Source organism: Sitophilus oryzae, unplaced genomic scaffold, assembly GCF_002938485.1.
Source record: "Sitophilus oryzae breed Bouriz unplaced genomic scaffold, Soryzae_2.0 scaffold_1389_pilon_pilon, whole genome shotgun sequence".
NCBI classification, from domain to species: domain Eukaryota; kingdom Metazoa; phylum Arthropoda; class Insecta; order Coleoptera; family Curculionidae; genus Sitophilus; species Sitophilus oryzae.
The window spans coordinates 3,350,368-3,357,999 of record NW_022146047.1 but is presented as its reverse complement, the minus strand read 5'-3'; the positions used below and the strand labels follow the sequence as shown (position 1 = coordinate 3,357,999).

General features: G+C 30.8%; 2 long non-coding RNA genes across 4 annotated transcripts; one reads left to right on the top strand and one right to left on the bottom strand.

The window, feature by feature from the left end:
* The first annotated feature begins 390 nt into the window (after positions 1 to 390).
* On the top strand, positions 391 to 1,087 carry LOC115875545. 3 transcript variants are annotated; one of them, XR_004049024.1, is made up of 3 exons: positions 391 to 614; positions 679 to 840; positions 912 to 1,087. It is a non-coding gene; the product is annotated as an uncharacterized LOC115875545 (long non-coding RNA). The 3 variants fall into 3 exon arrangements; XR_004049023.1 differs by lacking the exon at positions 391 to 614 and having other exon boundaries at positions 621 to 821; XR_004049021.1 differs by lacking the exon at positions 391 to 614 and having other exon boundaries at positions 621 to 840.
* Positions 1,041 to 2,397, bottom strand: LOC115875546. Its single transcript, XR_004049025.1, has 3 exons — positions 2,328 to 2,397; positions 2,110 to 2,242; positions 1,041 to 1,644 (listed from the first exon to the last, which is right to left on the bottom strand). It is a non-coding gene; the product is annotated as an uncharacterized LOC115875546 (long non-coding RNA).
* Positions 2,398 to 7,632: the final 5,235 nt, after the last annotated feature.

The following is a 7,632-nucleotide window of genomic DNA, read 5'->3' as shown; positions in this document are numbered from 1 at the left end:
TATAAATTGACGGTAACCTATGTTTTTTGACTCATTTCACTGACAGATGTGATGGGATTATTATTGTAATTTATAGATCCAAATGTTTTTTGAAAAAATAATGTATTTTAAAGTTATTTCCTAGAGTTTGGTTTGGCCTTCTATATTCTGGTATTTGTCTACTAATAAATAATATCTTATTTTGTATTTCGGTGTATGGAAATCCACAAGTTTTGTATCTGAAGCCGCAAAGAAATTTCCCTCTATAGTGAGAAAAATGTTATTATATCTTTTTAGACGTGTAGAATTACAAAATTTCTTATTTCAGATGTTCTAAATGTGAGTGCATGTCAAAAATTTAAATATATACTTGAAATATTATTTCAAGTTATATGCTTTTGACATTTTTGGAAGTAAACAAATATTGAAGAAAGTGTTGTGCCTTCACAGAATTTAAATTGGCATTAGGAATAGATTTCCTTGATTTAGTAATGATATTGCTCATAGAAATTGATAATGTGAAGAATAACAATACAGGAACATAGAATAACAAGAAAGAAATTCTAGCAGCAAGTTAGGTTATGAGATAAATTTTATTTATATAGTTTGTTTAAAGAGTATAGTTTGAAAAAAAGGTAAAACAATTATTATTGTCCAGGTCATATTTGATAACTGTTGTTAATTGATAACATATTACAGGGACACAGTAAAAAGACAAAACATTTAGACCCTTTGAAAGAGAAATGTTTGCAATGGATATTAATAAATTCTAGCCAATTTGTACGATGTACAATGCAGGCAATATTTCTGCCTCATAACGCACTATTCGCGTAAAAGAAGATGTGGGTATTGTATTTATAGGTAGATAATGATACATGGAATATATTTCTATATTATTGCAATAACGATGTCTTTATGTTGTACTTTTTTAGAACAGATTTATTATTAGTTGGCTAGTGTGTTAGTAGGATAGCCATTGGTAGTTATAAAGTATGAAGTCGTCAGGTATTAATAATAGGAATTGATCAAAGCTTATACATTTATTGTGATATTTATATTGTGAATTTAAGTAGTTAGTTTTGGTTGTTTAATAAACGAATTAATGTGCTTATTGTGTATCTAATTAAAAGAACAATGAAAAGTTGAATACCATAGGGGTACGTATGTTATACAAAGAATTTGCATCAACATTTTTTGGTTATATACTTGTACTGATATTTGTTTCTTGAAGTAAAGAATTATACAGTACCTACTACACAATATATAATCTGCAGCTACATAGGTAGGTAGCTATTGGTAATTAAATTTTTTATCTAATATAATATCTAACATCAGAAATATTGTTAATTATCAACTATAAACACCTAAGAACTAGAATTATCAACTATAAACACAATATAATATACTGTATCTTAAGCAATATGTAATTATTTAACAATTAATTTTTTTGGGAAATAAAAACTGGTACTAAATTCTTTTTGACTATTTAATTTCTAAGTCACAAATAATGGTGGACAAATAGCAAGAAAATTATACAAGTAAAACATAATTTTAACTTATTTCTCTAATGGGATTTTGGTATTGAACTACTTAGTAGGATATGCAGTTATCAATCATATTTTTGAATATTTATATTCAATATTGTTCAGGAACAGCCCAATTACTCTGAAAAAAAAAAATATATGGTCAAATTCTTTGAAAAGAAACTTTTAAAATCAGTAATGATAAAAAAATATATAATTGTTGTATAGCAGAACCAGGGGACACAGAATTAGGGGAATTAACAATAGATTATTAAAAACTGCCTTCTCTTAAAAAATTAGTATTATATGCACTTAGAAAGACTATAAAGGATATAAGTACGCATAGAAAGAAAGTAAGTATCTATACTACTGATATATATAACTATATATGAATACGATACCTACAGTATACAATATTACTAGTATAAAAATAACAGCACAGTCGGCACACTTTAAAATAAAAAAGCAGCATAATATTCATGTAGTAATAAGTAAAATTTTCTCAAAAATATTAGAATATGAAATAAATTGCAACTAAATTTTAATTAATAAACATAAAGAAATAAAATTGTCAGTGTTATTAAAACTTTATGCAAATATATGTTACCTTAATACTTTGTCTTTAATCCTACTCTTCTGACATGGCTTTTCAAACTTATCCCCAAATCTCAATTCTTGTTATTAAGAATAATATTTATGAACTTTTGTTTCCATATTAATTTCAATATATTTGAATAAAACTGGAAAAATAATCAATATTGGGACTTGAAATTTTAATTTCTTATGTCCTTAAATTATTTATATCGTGTTATACATAATACTTACATAAATATTCAATTTAAAAATAGATCAGCACTTGAACGAGTGAATATAAAATAGTATATTATCAATTTCTATGAGCAATATCATTACTAAATCAAGGAAATCTATTCCTAATGTCAATTTAAATTCTGTGAAGGCACAACACTTTCTTCAATATTTGTTTACTTCCAAAAGGCAAAGGGTATAACTTGAAATATTTCAACCAATATTTCAAGTATATATTTTAATTTTTGACATTAAGCACTCACATTTAGAACATCTGAAATAAGAAATTTTGTTATTCTACGCGTCTAAAAAGATATAACATTTTTCTCACTATAGAGCGAAATTTCTTTGCGGCTTCAGATACAAAACTTGCGGATATAAGATATTATTTATTAGTAGACAAATACCAGAATATAGAAGGCCAAACCAAACCTCTAGGAAATAACTTTAAAATAAATTATTTATTCAAAAAACGTTTGGATTTTGGATCTATAAATTACAATAACAATCTCATCACATTTGTCAGTGAAATGAGTCAAAAAACATAGGTTACCGTCAATTTATATGTTTTCAATTTCAAATACTCGACGCCCATTGGTCGTGACGAAATCGACTTCCTCGACAAAATACGGCACGTTTTTTTTGGGCCAGTCGAATATCCTTATTCTATATATCCTTGGGCCAATCATATAAAATTAATAAAAATATCGATATACTTAAAAATGTGTCGATGTACACTATACATCCCTATAACAAATGATATAAGCCAAGTGGCAAGGTTAAACAAACTATTCGCGTATCCCTAATAATAAAACGTTCGTTTTGTATTAGAACAATTAGTCACTTTATTACATTTACAATAAATTCTAAAAGGATTTGCAAGGACAAGGTCGTCGATTTTTTGCGCATATCATTTTTTCCTATTCGAAAATTAGCACTTTTATTACATTTTTCAAATAATGTAATTGACTTTATTTCCAGCGGTGTCAAATGTAGAATACAATATAATTATTAGTTTGTAAACAAAACTATTTAAATAATTAATTGCCTAAGGAGATCTAAAAACTCCGTAATAATTGAATGAGCAAATAAATACAATAATAATTGTTCTACAGTAGTGATAAATAAGAACGTTGTCATTTCAATGGACACCTACAATATGAGAGAATCTAAGTGAAACATGAAGACACTGTTGTCAATCTAAATAATCGGAGAGTTGGTTTTGGGTGGAGTACTTGGATGGGCTGAAATCCTTTTGGATTGCCTTGTCTCCATATATCTTGCCTCCATCGATTAGATCAGATCTGATCTGCTCAATACCATATTGAGGGCTTGTAAGCTTGGTATTGGCATTATGGAAAATTTGTGACACCTTGTAAATAATTTTAAATAAAATTTATTTAATTTTTAGACATGAAAAATCTTATATAGGTCTGCCAATCACATTATCCTTAGCTACCAAATTACAACCAAATAAACCGTTTATTTTCCAACGCAGAGAAATTAAGTAATTACTATACTTATAACAAATTTTAAAATAATTCACAAGGACAAGGTCGTTTTTCTTAACTCGATTATTAGCAGTAATTGTTATATTTTTCTGTTTTATTAGTTGCTATTCAAAATTACATCAGTGTATTATTATTATTTGTAATCTAGCAGCGGAATATTTGCATGATGTGTTCGCTAAAATTGTACAGAATATTTCAAAAATTATACAACAATGAATTTATCACTTTATAAACTCTACTAGACATTATGTTTTCTAAAACGTTTTTTAAGGATTTATAAGTAAAATACTGGGTACTGGGTTCGATCCCCAGACAGTACGGTCGCTTTATTTTTTTAAATAAAAATATTTATTTATCTAAATAGAGTGACCAACGAGCCGCCACCTCAAGGAAGGCAATGGCAATCCATCTTGAGTATATTTGCCTTGTACAGCCTCTCAAATAGTGCCGTTCGGATTCGGCAATAAACTGTAGGTCCCGTGTACTTGTGAAACACTGATGACACACATCACAAGTAGGGAATGCAATCCCGCACCAAAATCTTAATCCCGCAAACCCGCGGGATTAAAGCAATCAATCCCGCGGGATCCGCAAAATTGCGGGATTGTAAACAATAAATGCTCCTCTTTGTACTTAACATATTAAACTTGCTAATATAATGGTTTTATGCAATTAATCGAAATTTTAACTATGTACGACTAATCTGTATTGAAATTGGAAAAAAACAATTTGGTGGGTTTTTTAATTTTTTTTGTTTTAAGGAAAATACGAGGTTTTTTCGAAAAATATGCATTTATGGTCATACATTTGGTCCTAAATGGTACAAAAGGCATTGTACATTTTGCATAGGCCAATAATATATTGATATAGCGTGTATCTTATACTAGCTGTACAGAAATTTGGACTGATGTATACAAGGTGTTCAAAGAATATATTTAATATTAAATAAACTTATTTATTATAATTTATCTACTTATTTTATAAATAAAAATATTATTCTGATGTTGAATTTTTTTTTAACTTGTGTTAGTTATCTGCTTTTAGATACACTCTATATCAATAATTTTTTAGCATATGCAGAATGTACAAAGCCTTTTGTACCATTTAGGACCATACGTATGACTAAAAATGCATATTTTTCGAAAAAACGTCGTATTTTCCTGAAAACAAAAAAAAATTAAAAAACCGACCCGATAAGGGGATTTAAGTATTCGGTTACCCAATAGTAATGTGTCAATCCCGCAGATCCCGCAGATCCAGCACGGTAAATCCCGCAACTTTGATCCCGCGGAATCTCAGCCGGATTCCGCATTTGCGGGATCCAGCATTTGCGGGATTGCATTCCCTAATCACAAGTACATGCGAGAGGTAGCCGACGCTCTATATAGAGTATGGCACTGTAAGAAGAAGAAAAAGTAAAATAAAAATTTAAAAGAAAGAGGAATTTAAAATGTCTTATATATTAATGGCATGGAAATTAAATGAATTGCTTAATAAATTAAATTTATTACGTTAGTTACAGCTTTTGTTTCTTGATGTCGAAGGAAAGAAAAACACTGGTCGTCTCGGCGTACTCAGTGATGAATTATTCTAGTGTTTCCCAAATTTCCTCACAGGTTCTGAAAAAACATTCGCCGTTGTTTCTTAGCTTCAATCTACTGAGGTGTTCATTGAGCAGACAGTGTCCTGTTAAAAACCCCGTGACAATCCGAGTATTTTTTATACAAAAATCAAGGAAAATCTTTGATTTTTCTCGGTCGTAAGATTTGAAAAATTTCTTCAAGTGCCTTAGACCATTGCAGGTTTGCCATTTCACTGTTAAGTTAGAAATGTACTCAATAACTCTGTTTTGTAATTTTAGTATTTAGTCAATTTCTTAACTAATGGTCTTCAATTGTTGTGTGTCATTTTAATTAAAAACTAGATTATTAAGGACTGTTTAGAGTAGGAGCAACGCGCGGTTAAACAGTCTAAAATAGTGTTATCAAATCCAAGCATTCAGAGTGAGAGCGACCAGCGCGGGCTTCCAGCGACAGCGACGAAAACAAATCATACCAGAGTACCAGCGACCAGACGTTAAAATGAGTTCCACTGAGGAGGACGTTGCCGAAATATTGATTTTAAAAATTCAGTAAAGACCCCCGTTATGGAACACAAAACACACAATAGATCTATAAGGTCGCGGTGATTGACTCCCCTCCTAAACATTCTACATTCTCTACATGGAACACAAAGCTCAATTTATAGAGTATAAATGGTGGAATTCGCCAAACAAATGTCTTTTTCTATTTATGGGGTGAATTCCGACTTTTCTGTTTAATCGGCCAAAATAATATGGCGTGTCCAGTAACAAAAACAAACAAACTGCCCGAACTGCTCTTGTTGGAGCCATTTTATGAACTGAAAATAAGCATTCTGTTGAATAATCGACGCGTCTCAGACACATGTGTCTAGCCCTAGCAGGCAACTATTAAGCCCGACCAATCACGTTAGAGTTTTTGACAAACACAAATGAATTAACACACTTCAAATAACCACGCTAACAAACTGATTGGTCAAGCTTAAAAGTTGACTGCTAGGGCTAGACACTTCTGTCTCAGACGCGGCTACAACGCCCCCACTCTGAAACACCATCGCGTCACTCGTCGCGATGCTATCGCAACGATATCGCGACGCGACGCTCGTCGCTCCTACTCTAAACAGGCCTTTACTCATTTTTTGGATAGAAATTGGTCAAATTCGTCTCTTCTCTCACTGAGCAGACTTTAGTTAAATACGACGATTTTTCCCAATACATCCACTGAATTTTGGACATGCCGCCTATATTTTCTTAAGGATTAACTGGAATGCATCCAATATATTTGATTAAACTTACAGTGTAAACCCCAGTTTTATTGACCTTGAATATGCTATTATCTTTGACAGTTGTGCGTATATTTACCGCGAAAAATTTCTGTTTGTGGGGATTAGTTGTGCAAATTTCCTAAATGAGTGGTGATAACAGGCCACAATCAAGGTCGATACAGTAATATCAACGGCTAATAAGTATCCTACGTTATTTTTTCGTAAGTATCGTAGCACGTGTTTAGCAGCTGATACGTGTTGTTTGCTCCAATGGGATTTGATTAATAATAAAATACGTCAATTCATGTTGCGCATGGATAGAATAAAAAAAGTTATACATACATAATAATTGCGAAAAATATGTTGCCAACAATCACTAATTTCATACACATGCGGACAAAAATACCATACGATCGAAATAAAAACGACGTCAAGAATGGCTCGGGAAATTGATGAATGATAATTTTGGCGAGGTAAAGCCCTAAACGTCATTTACTTAGCCTTTACTTAGCCTTTCATTAGTCATTACTTAGCCTTTCTTTATTTTTTAAAGGCGCTTACTCCCAGCTGGTCTTAAGAAGGTTGATATTATTTTTATATTGAGTCACCATTATTTTTAAATTGTGTAGTTTAAAATTTCAGGCAAACATAATTTTTTGGAAGTAGATTTGTGTGTTTGGAAACGTTCTTTTTTAATCTTTCTCTAATTACTGATCGGGCATGTGAAAACCTAGAAGACGCCTATACCCAACATTGTATGGTATACAAAGCCTAAGAAAGAAGAACATTATTTCACATTCTATAATCACTTACCACTCATCCACCTAATATAACCTCTCAAGAATATTTCGTCCATAGTTAAATTAAATTAAAAGACTACGATCCAAGCGATATATAATAATAAAAAAATTGAAGAAATAAAATAATAAGTGAAAATCAAATATGCAACATTTGCGTAAATTATGTAT